Source organism: Camelus dromedarius, chromosome 17 (genome assembly GCF_036321535.1).
Source record: "Camelus dromedarius isolate mCamDro1 chromosome 17, mCamDro1.pat, whole genome shotgun sequence".
NCBI lineage: Eukaryota > Metazoa > Chordata > Mammalia > Artiodactyla > Camelidae > Camelus > Camelus dromedarius.
The window spans coordinates 25157061-25183443 of NC_087452.1; the positions used below are offsets into that span (position 1 = coordinate 25157061).

Consider the following 26383-nt stretch of genomic DNA (forward strand, 5'->3'; position numbering starts at 1 on the left):
TGGCTTAAAAATAGTGGTAATAACAAACGTTAGTGAGAATTCAGAGAAACTGGATTACTCATATACTGATGTTGGGAATGTGAAATGGTGCAGCCACTTTGGAAAATAGTTTGGCAGTTTCTTATAAAACTAAATGTGTACTCACTATATTCCTGGGCATTTATCCCAAGGAAATGAAAACTTATGTCCACTTAAAACTTGTGCACGAATGTTCATAATAGCTTTATTTGTAACAACCCCAAACTGGAAACAACCCAGATAATCTATACTGGGTGAATGGTTAGAGAAATAGTGGCACATCCACACCATGGAGCACTGCTCAGCAATGAGCCATTGAGACATGCAGCTTCTTGGCTGAATATTCAGGGATTTAGGCTGTGGGGGGAAAAAAGAAGCCAGTCCCCAAAGATTACGTACTGTATGATTCTATTTACATAATATTCTTAAAGCTACAAAATTATATAAAAGGAGAACAGATTGTAGTTGCCAAGGGCTAAGGAAGTACAGGATGAGAGGGCAATGGATGTGGCTATAAAAGGGCAGTAAGAGGATCCTTGTGGTGATGGAGGTGATGGAAGTATTCTGTATCTTGATTGTACCGAAGTCAAAATTCTAGTTGTGTTACTGTACTATAGATTTGCGAGATGTTACCATTAGGAAAAACTGGGTGAAAGGTACATGGAATCTCTGTATTTTTTTTTCAACTTGCATATGAATCTACAATGATCTCAAAATAAGCTTAACTAAAAAGAGGGAGGGGCATATAAACAAAAAGAATTGAGAAGATGAAAACAATATAATTGTAGAAGCTGCCTTAAAAGGCCAGGCACTGATGTAGAAAGAAAAAAAGGTGAAATCTAGGCAGATCCCAGAATGGACCAGGGATTAGTGGCATTAAAAATCTATGAGAGTGGGGGTGAAGGAATATGAAGAGAATGTTGAAGAAACAACACATAACTGTTAGATCCCAGAGTCCTTGCCTAACCTGTGGAGCCTGGGAACTGTCCCTCTCACCCTCCCTCCACTCCTCAAGGTGGGATACTGGAGGGGGTGAACCACAGGATCTGTGACTGGGGTCACCAGGCAAAGCTGAGGACAGAGCTATGGTGAAGAAAACAGGGGGATTAAGAGAAAGTCCCCCACCCTTTTCCACGTTTAGATCCCAGAGGAATGGCAGCCAGGTAGGAGGTTAGAAGACACTTTTCTGGGGACTTTGACCAGCCCAAGAAGAGACCTAGAATTATCAACAACCAAGACTTTCTGGAAGCCAATCAATCACTCTAGGCCTACGTTGTCTCCTATGGTAGCCACTAGCAACATGTGGCTACTTAGCATTGAAACATTGTTGGTCTGACTTGAGGTGGGCTGTAAATGTAAAACACATTAAGAATTTTGAAAACTTCATATAAAAATGTAAAATATCTTGTTAATTTTTATTACATGTTGAAATAATATTTTTATATACTAGGTTAAATAAACCTAAGGGATGAATTTCTTCCAGATTGAAAGCAGAAGAGCAACTTTTATAGAGCTTCGGTGGTTTTACAAGTAAAATGAAAGCAATGTGACATCCCATGAAGGGAGCAATCAGCCAGGAAACAGAGAGTAAAGAAAATGTTAGCTATGTATGTATAGATGATATATGTGATGCATTATCCTCTACCTAGTTCCTATTGAAGTCACTTTTTTTTTTTTAAGTATAATCTGCTGAATGCCAGAAGTAGCCAGATTATCTGGATATACATATGGATTGTTCTAGTCTCCTGAATTTATCTTAAACTCTGTGTGAGATTAACATAGAATTTGGGAAACAGCAGGGGTCCTCTGTGTATCACTATGTGTCCAATAGGCAATATGTATGATTTGTTGAGTGAGTCAGTCTGTCTGGATTGGAATCCCAGTTCAGGTAACTGTCTATGCCTCTGTAAAACAGGAATAAAAATAATAGTATTCTTTAGGTCATTGTGTCTACGTGATTCAATGTGTGAAAAAGGCTTAGTCCCTGATACATAGTTAGCATTGTGTAAATGTTAGCTATCATCATTACTACCGTGGGCTAGTAGCTCTAGTATTACCTCTGATGCTTAGGACAGCCTGTAGATTAAGTAGTGTTATCTGAGAATCCAAGGTTTCGAGAAGAAGCTGCTCTCCTTGAGGTGGGAAGCCCCATAAAAAGACTGGCAGGACCCCTAGGCAGGGCTGCTGCACTCCTCCCAGCACCCTCCGGTTCCCTGGTCCAGAGGCTCTACCTCACTTTTTGCCTCTAAAGCTGCTAACTTACACCTAGAATTCTATTGGTTTCCTGAGCTCACTTCTAATTGGTTATTTCCTTCACTCCTGATTGGTTATTACTCTCACTTCTGATTGGTCCACTTCCCTAACTTATGATTGGTCCATTTGTAGTACTTTATTTGCATGGAGCTCACTCTTGATTGGTCTATTTCTACAAAGCTTGTTCCTGGTTGGTCAACTTCTGTTATACTTTATTTGCATATGATGTTGCAAAGTGTAAAACTGGCAGCCTATAAAAGGTCTGTGTAAACCTACGGTCTGGGTCCAGAGCTTGAAGTGTTAACTTTTCTTGGCCTGCTGGCATAACAAACCTGAGTTCTCCAACTCTCTGAGTGCTGCTTGGTCTCCTGGATCCAGGTTGGTGTCACAATTGAGCTGTGACACAGAGCTGTAACACATTTTTCCGCAACATCCTGGGCCACAAAGTCACTTCAAAACCTGCCTGAGCTTTTTCCATTATCCTATCTTGCCTCATAAATTGTAGTACCTCATTGCTGAAAGAAGCCTTTTAGATCTTCTTAGGAGGCTACTGAACTTGTCTGCAGAATGCATCGTTAAAGGTTGGGCTCTGGAGTTGGAGAACCTTGTGTCTGAATCCTGATCCTACCACTTAGAGCAGCCGGGGGGTCTACTCAACTCTCTTCTCTCCAGTGTGGCATTTTGAGTTTCTCCCTCTTACGCTATTGTAAGGGTTACATTAGACAATGTACAGAAAGCTATTGGCATACTAAGTACTGTGTAATTATTAATTTCTTATGATTTTGATTTCTATTATAAATACTATCTAAATCTCAGGGCTGGTTAGTTGTGGAGGTACACCTGAAACCACTAGGTCTTTTATTCAGTGCTCTCTCTTCTCTACTTTGCTATCTAATTGCTTAGTTTTCATTCATTCTTTTAGAGTCTATATTTATAAAGTCACAGTTCTTAGTGAAGATTTTATAAGAACATTTTCCAAGAGTTTTTTTTTTTGAACTGCCAAGTCCGGAGATTTAGGATATAGCTTGGTGCTGAAGTAATTGGCTCTCTTAGTCTTGCATTATAAGAAGTTCCCTTTCAGAGTAAGGTGGAGAACCATGGGAGGAACTCTCACACTTTGGTGATTGCTTTAAGGAATAACTTACCTTTTAAAAACATTCGTTGTTCAGATGTGACTCCCTCCTTCCTTCACCTTGCCGTTTTGAGAATCTCATTATATATCTTCACAATCTTGTTTTCTGAGTCTCTTGTTTTAACTATTTCCTCAAGTACCATCGCTTAATATTATTTTCTTTTCAGTTTATCGACTAGTTGGGGAAGTGATGTACTTGTTAGCCCTGAAGAGTTTCTAAGGGATACAGAAATGATTCAATCTTAGAATACAGAGATGATTTAATCTTAGGTGAATGCAGAAATGATTTAATTTTCTACCTGTCAAAGAACTGAAGCATCATGAAACTGGTCTTAGCCAGCTACTTGAAGCAATCTGTGCACTATTTACTGCTGTTATATCACATCAACAGTTCGTGACCAGAGATTAATTCAGAAAGTCTCATTAATATATTGAGCTAATGATAAGGATGAGAGTTTTTAATGCTGCCTTGAATGCAACATTTGTTGTTTTTTGCTGTAAATGGGATGGATTTAGCCATAAACAAGACTAAACTCCATGATGCTCTGATATTGATAAAGTGGATGTCTTCTAAACTTCTTTTTAAATTTATTCCTCCTCTTTCTGGTATTTAACCATATAGATTATAGTTTAGTTCTCCCAATGGGGAATTTTAAAGCAAAAGGACTAACTGGTTTTTTTTCCAAAACAACTGAGAGAACATCAGAAAATAGAATTGCAAATGTATTTCCATTTTGTCATAAAGAAACTTAACATTTTCCCCTGTTACTTAGACATCAGTTTAAATTATGACATTTCTCTTGTTTTGACTAGCACTAGAGAAAGAGAGAGAAATGTTCTGTTACAAGGACCTCATTGCCTGAAATAAATCTGTAAGGATACCTGTAAGTTCTCTTACCTCTCTCTTCTTGTGGTCTCCATGGTTCTTCTATTGAGCTGCTTAACAGTGACAACTAAACTTTTCAGCTACTTTTTTGAGCTCTTCCTCTCAAACTGGAGATTAGAGAAAAGTAAGCAAATTTCACCCACTCCATCCCCCATAATGGAACACAAGTTGAGCCAGGAGAGTTTTGTATTTATCATTGATCTATTCATCCATCCAAAAGTACTGTGAAAACTGCAGAAGGCACTTTGGACAATTCCCAGACCTCAAGAAACTCCCCTTATGTTCCTTTTTTACTTTCCCGTCTTTCCTCTCTTTAACCAATTTCCCAAAGAATTTGAGGCTCTTTACTAAATTAAAGGTATTGTGCAAGTAATAAAACAATTACCCATAAGACAGAAATGTGACCGTCTTTACTAGTATATGTTGGTATGCCCATGGAATGAATGAACTAAATTTGTTTGTAGTTTTCCTGGTCCCTAGAGCAGAAAAGGAATTTTTAGCTTATGTAACTTTCCTTTTCCGACCAGAGAAAGCATTACAGTTTTTCCAAGTTGGTAGAATCTCTTTGGGATCAAAACTAAAGGTGGAATTTATTGCTTAGAAAGTAAACATTGACTTTAGTGTGATTTCCAAATAGAGGAATAAGTATCAGGAGGAAAGATTGGGGGTACAGATTCCTATCTGTCTTGCTTGTTACTGTGTCCTAGGGCTCAGCACAGTGCTTGGCACACAGTAGGTATCGGATATATAGTTGTTCAATTAAAATGGACCATCCAGTAGACAGTTTTGCACTGACTTGACTTTCAGGAACAATGAAGACATGCTATAAACTCTGTGCCTTTGAATGTTGTGTTCTCTTTCCCTGGAAGACCATCCTTCCACCCCTTGTTTTACCTCCTTCTCATCCTTCTGGTCTCATGTTAAATTCAACTTCCTTTTTTTAGTATCTCTTAGAAGGATCTGCCCCTTTCCTTTAGAGCTCTTTCCTCAGCTGGGAAACATATACGCCCTGTGGGAGCCTTCTGACTAGTGTCTGTCTCCTCTAATAGGTTCCAGGAGGCATAGATCTTGCTTGATTTTGATCGCCTTAGTGCCCCAGCCCCTAGCACAGTGTCTGGTGCTTATTAGATACTCAATAAATACTTTGTTAACCGAATGAAAGTCATTAATTACCAACAATGTGCTTTTAATGAACTTTGAATGAAAATGAGGAAAGTGGATGAAAATAAAGTTTCTGTTAAACATAACAATTATGATGCCAATGACGATGTTTTTAAAAAAGGCGATGGTAACTGCTTCTATGAATTCTAACCAAGTTCCAGGCCCTTTACATAAAATGAGCCCCTTGCAGCTCTATGAGGAAGGCAAAGTTATTATCCCCATTTTACCAATGAGGAAAATGAGCATAAAGGAGATTGATGACTACGATAAAGCCATGCACTTAATTGGTTGGTAGAGCCTGGGATTCAAATGCATGTTCTTAACCACTATGCAGAAATGTTCTCCCTATGCTATTTTGCTAAAGCATCCTCAGGTTTATGATCTGAAGGAACAAATTGATAGTGTCCTCATGTGTCCTGAATAGTGTGATAAGTTATCTTGTGACAACCCCAAATAGCAACAGTTCCCCATCATTATATTGTGAGGCCTCAGCTGTGTTTCTAGCCAGAGGCAGAAGGTGTAGAACCAGAGGCCATGTGATTCTTTATTTTCATTTTCAGGGCACTGGAGTGTAATTTTTTTCCAGCCATACTCTGGTGCACAGCCCCCTTGCTGAATGCCCTTTGGTGCGGCTCCATTTATAAGGAGTTATCACATATTTCATTTGTTCATCTGAACATCCAATGTTTATTGCAGGGCAGAGCAGCCACATGATTGTAAGTACTTACCCAGACAAATTAAATGATTCAGTGTAGTAGCTCTGAAAAGTAATTTCCACGTGCGGGATCACATTTATCATCACCCAGATTCAAAGGCACAAAATAGCGCATTGACATTGGTAACTTATTCATAACATGCCCTGTCTACCTTGTTTGTTTGTTTTGTTGTTAGAAACCAACCCAAATCCCATCTGTAGGATGACACACACAAAAAGATGATACTTAAATATTAGGGCTGTGGTGGGGCAAAGCAATTGAGGCATATCCAGCATTAAACTGTTGCTCTCTGCCTCCTGGGTGCATTATGTAAAGATGTGGTGATTGCCAGATTTTTCTTTAACGGTTTGGCTAACTGCTTCTTCAGTGCCTTCGGGTCTCTCAAGGAAGTGTACGTATACGGCATTTTTAAACACAGTACTGACCCAGGAGGAAGCATCGGGTTCTTTTGGGTTTTCACTTCATGATTACTGAACTTTCCTGCAAGGTTTTTTTTTTTTTTCCCACAGATTTTCCCTCCAGGAAGAGAAGGAACATTCTTTACAATTCTAGCCTCAGTAAAGAATGACCTCCTTGCCTCAGAGAGGGTCTTTTGGTTATTAGTGGCCAAAAAAAAAAAAAAAAAAAAAAAAGAATGATCCTAAAGCTAGTTTTTATTTTAAAGCAAAAATTCTAGTTTGGAGGGGAAAAAAAAAATCTAATCTCAAGCCCTAGGACATATAAGGTTAATGGCAAACTTGCTTCAAGGAGAGAAATATAAAAAGCAAAATTGCTAAGTCTGCTGAAGAACTAATCAAGCATATTGTTCCCCTGATTCTATAAAATTACAGCGAGCCCTTTAGAAAGGTTGAAAAGATGTCCATGGTGTGCTCTCAGTTTACTCTGTAAGTGTGCGTTCCCTCTTCCCTGTGGTTCCACAGGTGCTGGTGTGTGCTGAAGGGGTAGGCTACTGGTTCTCCTGGCTGAGGGCTAGTGTCTTTCCAAATGACAGATGGTTCCCTCTGCTGGCTGAACTTAAATTCAGTCCTCCCAGCTGAGCCAAGGTGGGAGGAATCACCATCCTTCTCACTGATTATTAAAACATAGTTCTGAGTCTAATCCTTAAAGAAACCAACCCTCTGTGACCAGTTAAGTGCGCATCAGAACTGGTGATGGGTGTCTTTCCTTCCTTCTTCCCTTCCCTCCAACTTCCCTTCCTCCCTCCCCTCCACCTTCCCTTCCTCCCTCCCTCCTCTCTTTCTGTCTCCTTCCTTCCCTCCCTATCTCCGTTTTTCCTTCCTTCTTTAGAGGAAAATTTTAAAATACAAATGAGCACAAAAGATAGTATGAAAAACACCTGTATTTCTACTTTCGAAAAAGGAGCATCTGTTTATGTATGTTAGATTTAATTCCAGTTTGTGTGTTTGTTTCTTGTAAAGGAAATTACTGATGAAACCAATACCCTTTTAACTACCATATCCTATCTTTCCTTTCACTCTCCACTCTCTCAACTGCCTACACCCTCTCCCCAGAATTCCCTACCATAAATTTAGGATGTATTTAATCAGTCTGTTGTTTATTTTTTTTTTTGTACACATAGATGTACCCACAACTAATATGTACTATTATGTTTGTATGTTTAAATTCTTATTGTTTTTTTTAATACAACATTATTTATGAAACTTATCTATACTGATGATTATAAAACCAACTGATTCCTTTTAACAGCTGAATAATATTCCATTCTATAAAATATAGCACAGTTTACTTACCTATTCCCTTTTCAGGGCAACTTTTAGGTCACTTCCAAGTTTTGCTATACAACAAAACAAAACAAAACAAAACAAAACATTGCAATAATCTTTTTGATAAATATCTCTGTGTTGCTTGAGCCCAGTGTACCCCACAAGAAGTATCAGTCTGCAGTGGGATATATGTAGTATTACTCCTGATAAATGCAACAAAATTACTCACTAGAATGATATACCAATTCATGATTCTGCCAGAAGTAAACTAGAGGACTATGCTATTTTTTCCACATCTTGAACAACACTGAATTTGTCTTTTTCATGTTTACTATTCTCATAGAAGAAAAATGGAATTCCATTATTTTAATTTGCATTTTCCTCTTGTGAGGCTGAGCTTTTTTTGTTTTTTTCTTATGTTCGCTGTCCATTGAGATTTTCTCTTTTAACATGCCTTTTTTTCTATTTGTTTACTCATCTTTTTCTTGATTTTAGGAGTTCCTTAAATATTCTGTTTATTTATTCTCTGCTGTTAAATATATTGCCACTATCTTTGTCTGGTCTGGCAATTTGAGAAGATTATTATCAAGAACTCTGGCGTATCTCTCTCCCTGCGGACCACTGCAGATCCTTTTGGATCTTCTTTTAAAACATGCAGCAGACAACTGCTCACTTCTCCCTACCCTCTGTGCTATCTGACCAGAACCTTTCTTCGCCAGGGTTACTGCAGGACTCTCTTACGTGGCCATGCCCTTTCAGTGTTTTTTCAAAGAGCCAGAAAGATCTTATTAAATGTACATCAGATCTTATGCCAGCTCTGCTCAGCACTGTCTGCTGGCCTGCAAGTAAAAGACCAAGTTCTTCCAATGGCCCCAGAGTCCAGCACCCTCCAGCTCCCTGTCATGGCTCTGACCTTGTCTCACGTGCTTCACTCTCCCCTCCCTGCTCTAGCCACACTGGCCTCCATACTGTCCTTGTAATCCACCAAACATTCTCCTGCCCTGGGCCTTTGCATTTCTGTTCCCTCTGCTTGGAACTTCCTTCATCCAAAGCCATCTTTATGACCATCTTCACCTCACTGAGGTCCTTCCTGAGCCGTTATCCTCTTGGGTAAGATCTTCATTATCTCTTCGCTTAAAGATGCAACTATTTCTCCAGATTCACTATGAGTTTCCTAGGTCTGCTGTAACAAAGTACCACAAACTGGGTGGCTTAAGACAATAGAAATTTATTTTCTCACAGTTCTGAAGGCTACAAGTCTGAAAATGAAGTCCTACCAGAGCCACACTCCTTGTGTAACCTGCAGGGAAGTCCTTCTTCCTAGTTTCCAGTGCGTTGCCTGCAGTCCTTGGCTTGCAGCTGCATAACTCTAATCTCAGCCTTGGTCATCACATGGCATTCTCCCTGTGTGTCTATTTTCACATGATTGTCTTTTGTAATAGAGGCCCACTCTACTCCGGTGTGACCTCGTTTTAACCAGTTACATCTGTATTGATCTCTTTTCCAAATAAAGTCACATTCCGTGGTACTAGGGGTTAGGACTTCAACGTTTTTTTGTTTTTTTTTTTTTGGCACAGGTGAAAAAGCCATAATTCAACCGATTACACTCATAATCTTTCTCACTCTGTGTTTCTACGGAGCATGCAGTACTTTTTAACCAGTCTTGTATTTTACATATTTATTTTGGTTTACTATCTGTCTCCCTCACCAGAATGCAGGCATTATGAAGGCAGGATTTGGGGCTATTTGTTTACTGCTGGAGAGAACAGTACCTGACACCTTGGTAGGAACTCAATAAATATTTGTTGAATAAATGATTACCTGTTTTCAGTTACTGCGTGAGCAGATCATGTAACATGATACAGACCAAAAACCATAAGATAAAGAAAGGAAATAAACCTTTTGTTACCTTTAAACAAAATCCTAGGAAATGAATAGGTGTTTATAATTTTGATACTTTTATTTCAAAGAAGGTCAAGTGAAGGCAAAGCAGAAGTAGAAGTCTGAGCAGAGAGAAGCTGATCAGCTGGAGAATTAGTACGTTGTCACTGAGCGATTTATGCGCAGTGGGTCTCCTCTGGTTTCTCTGTCACGTCTCTCCTTTGGAGTTGTCCCTGCGTGGGGCATGGGGTTCTCACTTTGCCTGAGCACCTAACATGTGCCATGAAGTAGTCCTTGGTGTTTTATCCTCATTTTAAAAAATTATTCTCTTGATAAATATACCCTTCATATATTATTATACCCATTTGGCAGAGGTGAAAAGTAAGGTTCAATGAAATTCAGCTGCTGTATAAGACACAGATAGTAAATACATTACTTGAATTCAAACTCAGGCCAGTAGGGCCAAAAAGCCACATTCCTTCCATTGTTAGGTTCCCTCAGATTCTCATGGACACCAGAGTTTCAAAGGACAAGATGTAAACTGACCTGCAAAATACTCTTCAGATAAATGCTTTGGCATAGACCACCACAAAACCAGGGAAGTCCTCTTCCTGCTGGACTTGTTGTTGGCCTTATCATTCTAAATTGAATACCCGAGTGCCAAGACTGGCTGGATCTGAGGAGGGTCAAATAATAATGCAGCCAGAACAGCCCAGGATGAGAAATGAGAAGATGAAATGTCAAAGCACCATTCTGCTGCTTCCTTTATGTGATCTTGTAGGAGTCACTGAAGCCACTCTTTAGTCGCGATCTCTCTTGTGCAGAGTAATAATACTTTACAGGAATCGCACATGTGCCTTTATTCTGACCTTTTAACAGAACTAATGCAGTCATGCTAGCTCAGTATTCATGGTGAATGTCCCTAATGAAGTTGTACCTAGAAGACATTTGGATCACTGCTGAAATGATCATGTGAATTTCTCGTTCATGGTGTAGGTATCCTAGGACTGCCTGCCTGCCGAGACCTTCTATCAAATCTTCGTGCACCCTGCTGTTGAGCATCCAAGGAAGTGACAGTATTCAGAGAGGTAACATTTACTTAATTTAAAATTTTTCATACAGTTCGGTATAACGGACCTACTATGCGCATCTTTGTAATAGTAGTAAGATTCCCACGTACGTATGAAATAGCACTCTTAAAATGGAAAAATTTCAGGGCTCAATTCCCTTGGAGAATTTACTCTCTCCCATCTTCTATTTGTAGCTGCCACTTAAAACTTGGGAGTATAAATATTATGTCAGTTAAATAAAGGAGTGATGACTTCACTTTTTTAAGAAAGCATTACGTTCCTTTCCATGAAATGTAGTTTAACTGTTACCTGATTGACATGCTACTATATTATTCTCCCCCCACCAGGCACTTACACATATTTCATAATTTTTATGTATAAAAAATAAGGTTAAACAGTTACAAAGTCAAGTTGTTATGCTTTGCATGATTTTGAGAATGATCATGAAAAAGAAATGACATTAGCTGTAGCAGGAGGATGCTTCTGATATGAAACATATCTCCTAAAATGGCAAGGAATTGTTCTTGGTCAGAGAAAGACATAGTGGCATACTTTGGGAAGTGAAGAATAAATCTTATAAAAAGAATTGAAGACAGGGCAAAATAATTACTTGTCTTTGTATGTCTCTGAATGGTTTCACTGGATAAGTTGAATATGCATTTAAAAAATAGCAATAAAGCAAGGGAAATGTGCTAATGGGGCGAAATTTCCCCAGCATGTTGTCAGTGGGCTGTGTTCATTTAACGCCCCCCTAGAACTCACATGTGTATACCCCTCTCCTTTTCTCTCACCCCTTCTCGTCTTGACTCCCTTGATAGTTGCTCCCATTCTGAGGTCTCAGTGAACAATTTAGCATGTGTAACAGATATAAATATTGAATGGCCCCATGCGTCAGAGCATAAAGATACTGTATCCTTTTTCTTGCTTTCAGTCAAGACCAAGTCTCCTGTTTCCACTTTACATTGTTTGCCTACTTGCTCTTGGCCCTGCCTTCTATTCTCTCATTCCACAGTCACTTGAAACTAACCCATAGGTTTATGCAAAGTTTACAAAGTTGGGCAAGATTGCCCCCCAAGATTGTTGGACTGTGAGACATTGCTGTGTTTTCTAGAACTACTCACCAAATGCAGACTATTCTGGCATGCGTCAGGCATCCTCACTTCTTAATGTGCCTGATTTCTGACTGGTGAATCACCTGCCTATCTAGAGAGTTTTTCTGGAAGACATAGAAGGTTTAAGGGTAGTAAGTGAAATGAACTGAAATAGAACACTGGTGTTACATGCCTGTTTACTATAATCTTGACATGGAATTATTTGATCATTGTGTTATTGTTCTGGTTGGTATTTTTAAGCCCTGAAAAAGGCTCTTTTAAGCACGAACACTGTCAATATAAAGTATATATCTGAAAGAGTGGCATTTTAATATCAGTAATTAGTGGAAGGAGGAATTGTAGACTGTAACTTCAAGTTTTCAGATCTCCACTTACTCCTTTTTGGTTAAAAAGATTTCTCTTCTGTCTTCTAATAGTAAAAAGCATGTGCTTCATGATTACAAATACCCATCCTTTGCTGTTTCTTTTCTTTAAAAGGACTAATTCAGATTTCTGCTATTTGCTGTGTGATGTCACTTAACTGCTTTAACCTCTCTGAGCTTTGGTATCTTCCTCCATAATATGAGGCTAATTATAAGAAGTACCTCATAGAATGGCTATGAAGCATTAAATGACAATTTTTATAAAATGATTAGCAAGGTATCAGGCACACAGAAGCTCTCAAGAAATGGTAAGGATTGTTATTAGAAGAAAACCTGCACTTACCAACTCTGTATTGGTGTTTAAGGATGTTATCTTCAATATTCTGTTTCTCTTAGGATGTTACCTATTGCACTTTTCAATGAAGCAAGATATAGAGCTATCTGAGACCAAAAAAACTGAGGTAAAATAAATAATGTGGCAAAGTACCATGTAGATAATCTTTGGTAGTCGTGATCCTGTACAAGCCTCATTGCTTTGAGATTAAATGCTGCCAGTGTAAGAGCCAGATCTGATTGATGTTTTATCATCTTATCATTTAACTTTGTGCTGTGCTTTCATTCCAAATCTTCTTATGTATTTGGCAGGATGATCAGGAAAGCTCTATGTCTGATTTAACATTTCTACTTAAAACCAAAACTAAAAATTACCAAATGAGGTAATGAATGGAGGTTCCAGTATGGCTAAGTAAGCTCTGCTGAACCTGACATTTTCATAGGTAACAACTGTAAAGTATGGGGGGAAAATTACCTGAAGGCCCTAGAGAGTGAAAATAAGCAGGTAGATTTGGGAAGGGAATTGAGATTCAAAACTTGGAGGCAGAGACCAGTGCAGAATGAGCTCCCCATTTTACAGCTTTTAGACTGAGATCATGTTGAAGTTATTGTCACTTGGGGTGGCTAACTCTAGTAGAAAAACCACCGTCTTTTTGGTTCCAAGACCTGAAGAGCAGGGTTCAAGGCAATCACAGTCACTGAAAAACAAAGTTAGAATTCTACAAAGGAGGGAGACAGACAGGGAAAGCTCCCAATTCAATGTATGTATACTACTCAAATTTTTGACTGACCTCTGAACCATGGATGCATGGAGCAGATAAAAACTAGGACAGCTAATGATAAAAGAGCTGAGATTTGAGCTGCTACCTAGGAGACAGTTTGTAATTTGGGTATAACCAAATTAATTGCCTGCTGAAACAAATAAATCAGTGCTCTCCAGAGAACCATAATAGATTCTGGAGTCTTCACTCCATAATATTCACATTCATACATTCACATACCACCCCAAATTGCATAACATATGAAGAGCCAAGAAAATGGGACCCCTTCTGAAGAGAAAAGGCACTCGTCTAAAACTAATTCCAAGATTGTTACCGAAGGCAAGTTTGTGTGCCTGCTGCACCTTGAGGCCAAACAAACTGAAACATCAAAGTTTGGAGAAGAGAAAGGTTTATTGCAGGGCCGAGCAAGGAGGATGGGGGTGGCTCATGCCCAAGAAAACCTCGAACTCCCTGAAGGGTTTCAGCAAAGCTTATTTAAAGGCCAGGTAAGGGGGGTGGGTCTTAAGGTGCGTGATCAGTTCATGCACGATTCTCTGATTGGTTAATGTGGAGGTAACAGTGCTGTCAACACTATCAACCCCTAGGTGCCAGAAGGTCTCAGGGCTACACACTCTCAATCATCAAGTAGTAGTTAATTTCTTCCCTTTGGTGGTGGTTTTAAGCATCTGAAAAACTCAGGAAATATACATGAGATGCTATTATCTGGGTACTTCAGAGAGGAGCTACAGCAGAGGATATAGGGGAGAGGTCTGATCCTGGAAGGCCCTACAGGGTCCTGCTCTGTTACAAGGTGACCCAGGGGTGGGAATTAGCAAAGAGTTTAAAGCAGCTATTATAACCATACTCAATGAGGATAGAAAGATACATTTACAATGAATAAAAACATAGTAAATAAAACCAAAAAAAAGAGTCAAATGGGAATCTTAGAACTGAAAAATATAGTATTTGAAATAAAAAAAAAATCACTGAGTGGGCCTAAATCCATTGGAAGTAACAGAGGAAGTTGTCAATGAACCTGAAGATAGAGCAGTAGGAATTTTCCTTCTGAAGAACAGAAAAAAAAAAGATTAAAAAAAAAAAAACTGAAGAGAAAAAAATGAACAGAGACCCAGGGGCCCACATGACAAAAATAAAAATGTCTAACATACAAGTAATTGGCATCTTTGAAAGAGATGAGAAAGAGAATGGGGCAGGAAAATATTTGAAGAAATAATGACCCCAAGTTTTAAAATTTGGAGAAATAACATACATTTACAGATCAAGAAACTCAGCGAACCTCAAACAGGGTAAATTTGAAGCAAATTATACCTAGGCACATCATAGTCAAACTTCTGGACACTGACTATAAGAGAAAATCTTGATAACAGAGAAAAATGGCACGTTACCTTCTGTGAAACAGGACTTTAAAATGAGCCCTGCCTTCTCATCAGAAACTACGGGGTCCAGGAAAAGTAAAATGATATTTTTAAAGTACAGAGAGAAAAAAAAAATCCTATTAACCCAGAAATCTATGTATAGTGAAAATATCCTTTGAGAATGAAGGCAAATTAAAGACATTTTCAGATAAAAGTAAACTAAGAGAATTCATTGCCAGCAGACCTACATCACAAGAAATGCTAAAGGAAGTTATTCAGGCTGAAGTGAGATAACACCAGATGGAATCGTAAATCTTCAAGAAGGAATGAAGAATGTCAGAGATTGTAAATATAAAAGAGTACTTTTCGTCTCTGTATCTTTAAAATACAGAGGACTTTTTAAAGCCAAATTATAACACTGTCTTGTGGTGTTTACCATGTGCTATGTGTAGATGTTGTTCATATGACAATTATAGCATGAGGAATGGGGGGGCGCATGGTAAATGGACTCATACAGTTGCATGGTTTTCAAATTTTATATGAGATTGTATGAAGTGAACTCTTAAGTAGACTGTGAAAGGTCAAGAATGTCTATTTTAATGCTTAGAACAACCACTAAAAATCTGGCAAAATAGAATCCTAAAATTTAATTTAATGATCCCAGAAGAATGCAGAAAGAAAGGAACAGAGAACAAGAAACAGAGGGAGCAAACAGAAAACAGATAATAAAATTGTAGCTCTAAATGCAGCCATATCGTATTAACCATATTTAATTATATTAAATGTTAATGAAATAACTAAAAATCAGAATTTATCAGAATGGATTAAAAACAGAACAACTATACAGATAAATTTAAAGTAAATTGATGGATGTGGGAGGGAAATTACTCCGTGGTAGAGTGCATGCTTAGCATACACAAGGTGCTGGGTTCAATCCCTAGTACCTCTGTTAAAAAAAAAATTGAAATAAGTAAACCTAATTACCTCCCCCCACCCATAACCAAAGAAAAAACCAGAAAGAAAAGAAAAGAAAAAAGGTCAGTTAGTATATAAAAATGATAAATTATGTAAAATTGAAAAATATACTATGGAAGCATAAGAAGTCTAGATAAAGTGGTTATATTACAGTATTTCATAATAATAAAAGGATCATTATATTAAGATAAGAGTTATAAATGATAAAATTTACCTGATAAAATTTTAATGATAAACAACAAGTTCCTACTGTAAAGCACAGGGAGCTACATTCAATATCCTGCAATAGCCTATAATGAAAAAGATTGTGAAAAGGAATATATATGTATATATAACTGAAACATTCTGCTGTACATTAGAAATTAATGCAACATTGTAAACAGACTATACTTCAATTAAAAAAGGGGAGGAAAAAAGAAAAAAAAGGAGGTACATATAACATCTAGTTCATAGAAAACTCATTTTTCCTGCGCCTTCTAAAAAAGGTGATTTAAAAAAATTCTGATGAGATTACCTGAAGTATTTTTGAGTCTAGAATTTTTTGAGAACTGTCTCAATTGTGAGTCAAGAGACACAGGTGGCTCATCACTGTGAGCTAACAACCATTTCATAAAATTGTGGAATCAAAGCTTAGCACAAGTGAGAAAAAAGCAGAGGTGAAGAGCATAGACATCTGTGTGCCTAACGGCTTATAAGTTTTTCATTACACATTTTTGTGCACTGCGTGTTTGCTTCATTTACTGCGTTTTACATGTTTTACCATCTCCCATGATTCAGGATCAGGCTAGGCATTCTCATAACTCAGTCCCTCAAGTTCATATTTAATTGGTATGCATATTTAATTGGTATTCAGAATAGTCCATTCTGTTTGGTCCCCTCACCATATGAGTTGTTAAATATTTTGAATATCATCCCTGTTCACAGTAGTTATATAAGTTAGAAGTATTTTCTCCATTTGTCAGTGGAAGAATTGTAGGCTCAGAGGTTCAATATATTGGGTAATATCATATAACTGGGTGGCAGAGCCCGCCTTCAAATCCACATCTGTCTGTTTCTAAAGCTTACCCCTCTGCACTATATCATTTCTTCTGAGGAAATATCGCTGATCCGTTGTTATTAGGGTATGCACATGAGGATCTACACTGCCTTTTTCTGGACTCCTTGAGGACAAATGGACATTTTAATGGTATATCTGCTACATTCTAGATACAGTCAGTGGCTCTGAAACATGAGGAAGCTTGCTGTTTTACATAGAGACAGACCCATGATTTTGGCCCAGTTCTCTGGGTACACTAAGATATGAATTACTAAGCCTAAAAACTTCACGTGTGTGTATTCTTGATAGAGTTCTGTATTTCCAGTAGATATGTTTACATTAAGAATTTAGGGATTGTTGACAACGTTCTGATTTCCATGTGTCCTGTGACGTGACAGGAGGGCAGCAAGTGTGGACGGGCGCCCAGCCTGGGGCAGGATTTTACATCAGCGCATGGAAGGCAGAGGGCTAAGTGACTTCTAAACGATATGTAAGAGTTAGGCATTTGAGTTTTACTGCTTCTGATTAATGGAACTTCACTTCTATCTTAAAGGGTCAATATTTCAGGCTTTTCAAAAGTTACTATGTAACTGGATGCTTTTGCAAATACTCTCTGAATCTTTACAACAATGTTAAGAAATAGATATTATCCCCATTTTAGAAATAAGGACACTGAAGCTTCCATATTCTCTCCTCTTAAATAGAAGACATTTGCTCCTCTCTGTAACATAAGACCTAAGCAATAAGTTATGGCTTCACTGTAACTGCTTGTGAGAATCTTTGTGTAATTCCCATAATATATGTGAGGGTCCCTAACCTGGAATCGAGTAACACAAATCCTCATCATTCCTAGCTCCCTTGCTAGCTAGCTAAGTTGGCTCTACCTCATTTGTGATGGTGTATAGCTGATTAAAAATAAGATGAATAAAATATACATAGAAAAGCAGGAAAGAAATCCACCCATCACTATTGCTGATAGAGTGGCAAACAGATACTAAGCACAAAAGTGCTCTCTGAGTTTTCAGGCAGAGCAGAGGAAAGAGGGGCACACAGAAAGTTTCATATTCCTGTGGTCAGAAATGTTGAAACATGTCAGAAATTTCTCATGTGATTCGAAGATCGCTTCCTGTGTTTGTGATTTTATAAAATAGGATAATAACACCTACCTTTCAGAATCTTGGGAGGTTGAACTGAGACCACATGGCACATAAATGTTAGTTTGCTGCTGTCCTTATATAACCCCAGTAAAGGTTCATGGTCGAAATCTAAGGACAGACTCTAGTTAGTTTAGTTAAACTACATAGTCTGAACTCTTTGGATCATCTAGTTACTGTTTATGTAAGGATCCTTATGTTGGCAACAACTGTGAGAAACACTATAATATTCTCCATACAAGATATTATTGTTCATGTTTCATAAATTGGAAACTGAGCCCCAGAGAAGTGATGTCAGTTGACCAAGGCCACATACAAGGGTTTTAGTCAGAATTTGACCCCCTGTCTCTACATCACCAAAGCCCATGGTTTTTCTACTACATTATACTGCTTCTAAAATATTGAATGATTTAGCAGTTTTGGTATTATTTCCAAGAACTCTTCTAGTTTATAAAGCAGTGATTGTAAAGAACAGGTACATACTGGGTTAAAATTCATGTGATGTGAAATCACTGAGGGAATCGTTACTCAGAAGGCCCCACATGTCCACTGACAACATGCAAGATCCTTCAAATATGTATATTTTGTGTTTGTGTTTTATTTTTTTTAAAAAACAAGTTATTCGTCAAGACTTGAGGACTTTGGAGAGTGACAGAGTGTAAGGCCACCCCAGGACCACTAGTGACAACTTTGCCAATACAGTTGGAATGTTTCTGAACTATAAAGCTTATTTAATGAAAAGAGACCCCAAAAACCCTTTTACTAATGTGTAGTGCTCTCTTGTCAGTTTGAAATGAGCAAACTGTGTGCCTACTGATTACCATGCATACAGTATATGCTCATTAAATCATGCACTGTGGGTTCCTTCAGGTTGTCAAACTGTTTAATTGAAAAAAAAAATGTGTTGCTCTTACGGGAAAGAGGCTGGAATCAAAGGGCTTGGAGAGCTTACTCTTAATATTTTGGAGTTTGCTTTTAAGTACAGCCAGAAATTGTTCTATTTTACAGTTTTGATTAAAGCACTGTTCCTTCTGCATCTTTTTTTGTTTTTTGGCTTTGTTTATAATTCAAATGCTGTAATTATAATGGAGTTGCTTTTGTAATAGAGCTACTAAATCATTCTGCTGGCAGATGGAAACCAGAGTGAAGGGCTTGGTTTTTTGTGCTATAGCTATAAGGCTGGCTTGGGTATGTTAGGCTGAAACACACTGGGTATAAGAGATCTGGATGGGTTTTAGTTTTGCCAAATCTTATCACCTCAGTGGATGAATTAATCCTTTTTGACAGCTGACACCCTTAGGCTATCAGGGCCTATGATCATCAGGCTCTGTGCTATGTTTATATGGTAGCTCTAAAATTACCAGTGCTCAAGCTCCACCCTAGACCAGATAAATCAGAATCCTTGAGGGTGACTGTTTTTAAAAGCTCTCTGTGTTATTCAAACGTGAGCCAAGGTTGAGAGAGACTGGCCTAGACTGACTCAAGTTGTCCAGTATTTCAATACAGGACTGACTCAGCAACTGTTGTCATCAACCAACCACAAGGCATCAACCAATGACTTACCTACCAATAAACCCTTTAGGGTTTCAGGTTAAAAACTCTGATTTCTGGGCTTCATTTAGATCTATTAAATGAGATTCTTTGTAGACAGGGTCCAGGAATCTCCATTTTTAACCAGAGCCCTAGGTGATTCTTACGCACTAAGGTTTGAGAATTTGCTCGAGAAACAAGATGATCTTTATAAGTGAAGTTGGGTAGAGCTTTAGAACAAAGTGCATCAATCATAGTAAAATCAGGGTAGGGTTTTTTTTTTTAAACAATAGAGATTTTGGTACATTAATTTAGGCTGACTGGTATTGTGCATGGTTATAATACCATCAGCTTTATTTGTGGGGAACTACCCCCCACCACGCCGTCACCACCACTCTGTAGTACCATGTGAGACTCAAGAATGCACACACACTCCATGGATTCTTTCACCTTTAGATATCTGGGCCTAATGACTAGGGCCAGTGCATCTTTTCAAAGGCCTAGAAAAATATTGAAAACCAAAAGGAAAAGAAAATTATTTTGGCTTCAAAGTATGGAAGAATTGCAGAATCAGAGCAATTAGCTATTTCATGAAATGTCCACAAAATAGAATGTTACGCTATTGCTATTAAGTACTACAATTAGTAATTATAAAGAGCCTGCATTTACAGACATTTTATGAGTTAGCTTTTCTTGCCTCTTAAGAGTATCTGAAAATGCATGATGACTGCTAAGAAATTTTAGCCAGTTTTAAAATTAAATAAGCCAAATGATATGTAACCAAATAATTTCAAATGGCAAAAATACAAAAACCTTCTCAAAGACTCTACATCCAACAGTTGTTTATTGTGGTCTATCAGATATAATGTGGAATTGAGCTTTCCCCAAAACTGTGCCTAGGGTCCAGGAAGGTCATGTGTCCCAGAGTATATACTTAAAAATTAAAGGATGTTTGACTCTCCTGGGCTCCTTTCTCATTGACAAGACCATCAAAATACACCTAAGCAACCCTACTAAACTGAACATTGTTGCTCAACTTTCCTCCTCTAGGGAAAAAAAAAAAAAAAAGGAAAATGCAAAAAGATAAGCAAAAAAAATTGAAATATTTTTAGCTACACATCACACTCTTTAAAAGTACATCACTTACACAAAAGTTGGGACTGTTAATGAGCATCAAATGAGACTGACAAGGCAAACTGCACACTATACTTCTTGCTCAGAAAATTACCCCTAAGAAATTATGATAATAGTAGTGAAACAACACATGACTAAAATAAAAGACAGAGGAGTAGGTACCACTAGACATTAGGAGTCTCTGAGGTCAGTTGGTAACAAGAACTAAATGTAGTTTTTCAATTCTCTGTGCTATTTTCGTACTTTGGTTTTGATTACATATTAGGTCCTCAGTTTTAGTATTCTCCTGATCCATGGATTATGATTCCTGTTGCTAACATCTTACTTGAGGTACATCTTGCCCTTTTCTTGGCCCCCTTTTTTGTTTCTTTTGTAAAAGATACCACAGCTGTTTTATTTATTTTTTGGTTTACCTTCCTTTTTGACTGTCGATTCTCCCCCCAGAATATAACCTTCGTGAAAACATGAATTATGGTTGTACTTTACCAAATCAATCATGGGGAAGAAAGGGTGGTGACAACTGATCACTTTGTCCTTGCCAGCAGTGATCAGTCAGACTGAGTGTCATGCTGTTAGGAACAATGTTACAAATGCTTAAGGTCAGGAAATATTTTCAAACATCTTTTGTAAACTTGGATTCTATAACTCAACGTCAACAAATGAGTGACAAGAAGGAGGCTGTATTCATGTTTCACCTATATCTCTTTTACCCCTTCCAGCATCCAAAAGAGGGGAAAAGCCAAAAGAATCAACTTTTCTATAAATTCTGTGACTTCTGGATGAATAAAATGGTTTAATTGTTCACTTGAAAGTGACTACTTTATACTTCTGGAAAGGGGCCTGAAAATTTCTTGGCAATACTTCAACTGATTAATAATTTAGAATGATGATTGACTGGAGAATGGAAGTAGAGCTAATAGCCTCTCATTTTCCTCTTTATTATTTCAGACAAATTGGTAAGTCATGATGGAGGTGTGGGGTGTTTCTGGGTCAACTGGCTAGAAGCTCTGGATTAAAAATGGAGAGAGATATTTGATCTCTCTAAGGTGTTGACTTCACCCTTAATGGAGCTGGATGACATTGTGATATGTTGCTTCTGATGCTTAGCTGCTCAGTGCTGCTATTACACTCCCCCAAAACGTCTGTGTGAACAGCAGGAAACTCCTACTCTGACTCTGCTGTGTGCTACACCATGCTAGACACTGGTTAGGGTGAAACAAGGGATCCAACACAATTCTAACCTTAAGGAGTTCAAAATTCTGACAAGAGAGACACATATGTCTAAAAATCACTCTTCTACCAGGTAAAAAGTACTAAGTATCTTAAGAGAGGGATAAGAACAAATACCATGGGAGCCATTCGCTTATGGATTGATGTGAGGAATCTGCCTAATAGGGAATTAGTGATTTGAAACAAAGTGAGAAAGTCAAACTATCTTGTACGAGCTGTGAGTGCTGGTAACAGCAATTAGAATGAGCAAATGCCTAAGAAAGGAGTGCTGGCATGAGAACCTGGTTGAGATTTCCAGGGCTATGTAAAGCTGTGTGTCTGCCTTCAGAAAGACAGGATTTGGGTAAATTGTATCCTAGAAGGACTGAAGTGAGCATCATCCTAGAAAAATGCACAGGGGTTTACCCGCTGGACGTTTCCGCTGCTTCCTGAGAGACTGTGGCCAGCGAGGAGGAGCCAGTGTTACTGCAGCTATTGCCAGGGGTGCTGATTTCTTCTCCTATCTCTAAGGAAGGAGTGGCTGGACCCTCCCCAACCTAAATGCCACAAATTCTGAAGAGAGGTGGGTTTCTCATCTAAATAAAACAGTGTGTATATTTGAGTGCCAATTCTGATTCCACTGGTTGAATTTTTGCTAACGTAACCAGGACCTGAATGGAAAGACTCACCTTAAGGAACAATGAATTGTATGTACTTTTCCTGATTCCCTCTGCCCCCCCCCCAAATCTCCCACAGACTTAAGTAATTTCCAGAATATTTATTTTTTTTAGTATTTGTATATGTTCTTGTTATGGACTGAATTTTGTCCCTTCAAAATTCATATGGTAAAGCCTAACCCCCAAGGTGACTGTATTTGGTGACAGGGCCCTGAAAGAGGTAATTAAGGTTAAATGAGGTCATAAGAGTGAGACCCTAATCCAGTGGGACTAGTGTTCTTATAAAAAGAAGAAAAGACACCAGAGATGCACCCACACAGAGCAGAAATCATGTGCACACAGGAAGGTGGCCTGCTGCAAGCCAGGGAGAGAGGCCTCTGGGGAAACCAGATCTGCTGATCTCCTTGATCTTGGACTTTCAGCCTCTAGAACGGTTGAGAAGTACATTTCCATGGTTTAAGCCATTCAGTCCGTGGTATTTTGTTATGGCAGCCCTTGAAGACTAATACAGTTGTTGACAAATCCTCCTGGGGGTTTGATTTGTGAGCCTAAGTCAATAGCAAATTAAATGGACCTCTCAATTTGGGCCAAAGCAACTATGCAAGGTCTTAAGGAATGATTCTCCTGTCTTTCTCATTAAGTGTCTAGCGTAACCATGGTATAAAGCTACTCATTTATGCGGAGCAAATTTTTCTCTCAGACGCCTACTTACCAACAAATATTCACGGAGTACCTACTATGTGCCAGTTACAGATTATGATCAGAAGGAGCTGTCAGTCTACAAGAGGAAATATAATAGGCACATAAAATGCCGTGTTTTATGTGCCTATTTATATTTCCTGTCATAAAATACTGTCATGTGTTTGCAGGAATGCCTCGAGCGTGCCAAGAGTGAAAGGATCCTTTGCAAGTGAATGGCAGGGAAGACTCCTGGTGGTGACATTGAAGGAAGGCTTTGGAGGATGGATAGGATTTGGCCATGCAGTGTTGAGCAATGAGGGAGGGACAGCTGAGGAGAGGAAGGAACAAGCAAAGGCTTAGAGGTAGTAACCCTGGGAAGTTTATGGGGAGCTATGCACTTTGATTGACACGTAGAATATGCAAAGGGAAATTTCCCTTCATAAGGCTGAGCTGTCTTGGACTCAAAGACTTCCTTCATAAAGGCATGATGATATGTCTGGCATTGTCCTTCGTACATCATTACATTAACTCATTCACACTCATAATAACCCTACAAGGTAGGTGCTAGTATTATCTCAGTCTATAGATGGAGAAACTGAGGCATAGATGGATTAGGTAACTTGTCAATTACTAGTAAACAGTAGAGGTGGGATTTGAACCTAGGCATCCTGGCTCCAGATTTCTTGCTTATATAAAGGCAGCTTGAGCATCTAATTGGGTGCCCATAATTTGCAAATGGGGCAAGATGCATAGCTTTGAGATAGTGGGCAACTTGTCCTATTTCCTTGAGCAAAGGAAGGGCAGAGCCACTGACTTTAATGACCATGAGGGCATTGCAGTGCCCCTGGCCACCTTCCTCTAAGTTAGCCATGTTTGCAGCCATTCGTGGAAATAAATTGTCGGTACAGGGGAACAAAAGTGTTTTTCAGGCGATTTGCTGCCGTGGTTAGCCTAGGACATGGTTATGAAAGGAGCTTTTCTGCATCTGCTGCCTTCCGGGGTTACATTCTTAGTGAATCCACGGCCTCAAAATGGAGCTTGTTACTTGCGTGTCATCCGAGGGTGGCAATGAGTTGCATGTGTTTGGTTGGGTGCCAGCTCCCAGGGTGCCAGACCTCAGTGGGGGAGCCACTGTTTGTCATGAATTAGTCTTTAAATAAAAGCAAGTTTTTAAAATGGAGCATGCTAATTTGGGTTTTGCTAACCCCCTCTGAAGAAGGCTTGTCCTGTTCGGTGCCAGCTGGCTGAGTTGGCATTCAGTGAGCAACTGGGTCCCTACCAAAAATCACATTGCTTCCCCCTCCCGCTTTGAGAGCAAAATGGCAGTGAGGAGCTGGTTGGCCCAGAGAAACAAGGTGAAACTAGGGGCAGGGACAGCGCAGTGATCAGACGATTAAAAGGAATTAAACTGCCCTGGTGCACCCGTGTCTCTCACCGCCTTAGAAGGGAAAATCTGCCCCTCTCTTTCCCCACTCACGCTATCCTCAGCCACCCATTCAGTGACTTTCTGCATAAAAGGCTTCCTCATCCAATTGCTTATACACTGCACCTTTTATACTCTTCCAAGTCATACTTAAGGGATTATCACTGCAGCTTTTAACTTCCCCCAGAAAGAGCTGAATGAGCGTGAATGGGGCGGAAGAGTCTTCAGTGAGAAAGCGTCCCCCACCCCAAAATACTCACAAAACCCCTAATCACGATGTAAGAATGCCATCCTGTTTTTGGCGGCGGCTGGCTACAAATGCACTAATTAACGATGACTATACGTATAGGCGGTAATTACAGGACACACACACACAACCCTTGGATAGATTGCGGTGCACCAGCAACGGGCCCTGGTTGCCTTACAGTGATGCTGTAATACATGAAGAATCCACCGATCAAGGGATCAAGGTTTTGATTCTTGAAACTCAGCACTTAGCTCAGTAAGTGCTAATTGGGAGATTTGTTTCCTTACACTTTCCAGGTGTATAATCTGATCCTGAGAAATGGCGACTGTCATGCAATCAACAGTTGAAAACAGAAACTCTTCTTTTTAATTATCTATTTCGGTTTTGTTTTGCAAACATCCCTTTGTCTTCAAATAGGTTTGCTCGGTATTGGGAGAGGAGCCTTGTACAAAGGCAAGACAGAAAAGGAATTTAAATAAGCTTTACATTTGTTCTGAAGATTCAGGAAAGATGGAAGCTTTTTCTCAATATGAATGTATTTGTGCAATAGATTGCTGAGAAAAATGAGTCGTCCTGGTTACTAATGTAGTGTACATTAAATTTCCTGGAGTGAGGATTTTTTTTTTCCAACCTGTTTATTTGATGCCACTGCCTCTGTTCCTCTGAATGCAGCATATTAAGTTTACTAATAAACTGACACCCCATCAGTTTAGAGACTTGGCCGGAAAGCCTTCCTGACAGGACTGGAATTTGTTTATTTACAAACGCTGAAGCAAATTTGACAGTGAATGATATTTTGAATATTTGAGTACCCTAAATAGTTATAACGGGGATCTTATTTTTTTCAGGGCAATTACATTTTGCCGTTTCTTTAAATGCTCATTTAATATTTTGGATCTCGGCAGGACAGTGTGTTGCTTTTAAGAATAAGAGCCCATAATGAGCCCATGCAGCTTTAATTTATGATGCATCTGACAGGATTGTGGTGAATCTGATAGGGGATGCATGTGATTATGTCTGCAAGCTGGAAATAAACCAGCTGGTATTTGTTCTGAAAACATTCCGAGAACACCCTCCTGTTAATGACCCATGGCTTGATCCAGCATCTGGTAAACTAATATATTGTCATTTTTACCATGAAAGTCAGCACAAATCATTAATGATTCTAGCAGCCATTTATGTTCTTCTCCTGTCTAGAATATGCCAATTACCATGAAATTATTCCTATTAGCGACTTGATTGAATGATAGTAACCTGACTGTAACTTGTTGGTAGAAATTCTCTCATAATGACAATAATGAACTATGCATTTGAGTCCTTACTGAGCTCTGTTAAACAGGAAGGTTGAATATTGTATGTTTCCAACCATCATGAACAATACTTCTTAATGACTATGTGAATTGAAGGAAATGTGCTATCTGGCAGATTTGTTTCCATGTGGGAACTTATCATTTTTGTTTAGTTTGTTGGGGGAAGGAATCACCATTTCCCGTTAAAAATGGTGTTCAGGGACCACTTTGCAGTATGCACAC

General features: G+C 38.8%; 1 protein-coding gene across 6 annotated transcripts in view; it reads left to right on the top strand.

Annotated features, from left to right (window-relative positions):
* Window positions 1–26383, top strand: part of FHIT (fragile histidine triad diadenosine triphosphatase) — a 1253474-nt gene that overhangs the window by 345423 nt on the left and 881668 nt on the right. For all 6 annotated transcript variants that reach the window (XM_031470657.2, XM_064496362.1, XM_010980945.3 and 3 more), the window contains one exon: window positions 10768–10859. The gene's annotated coding sequence lies outside the window, so the exon portion shown is untranslated. The remainder of the gene's footprint in view (window positions 1–10767; window positions 10860–26383) is intronic.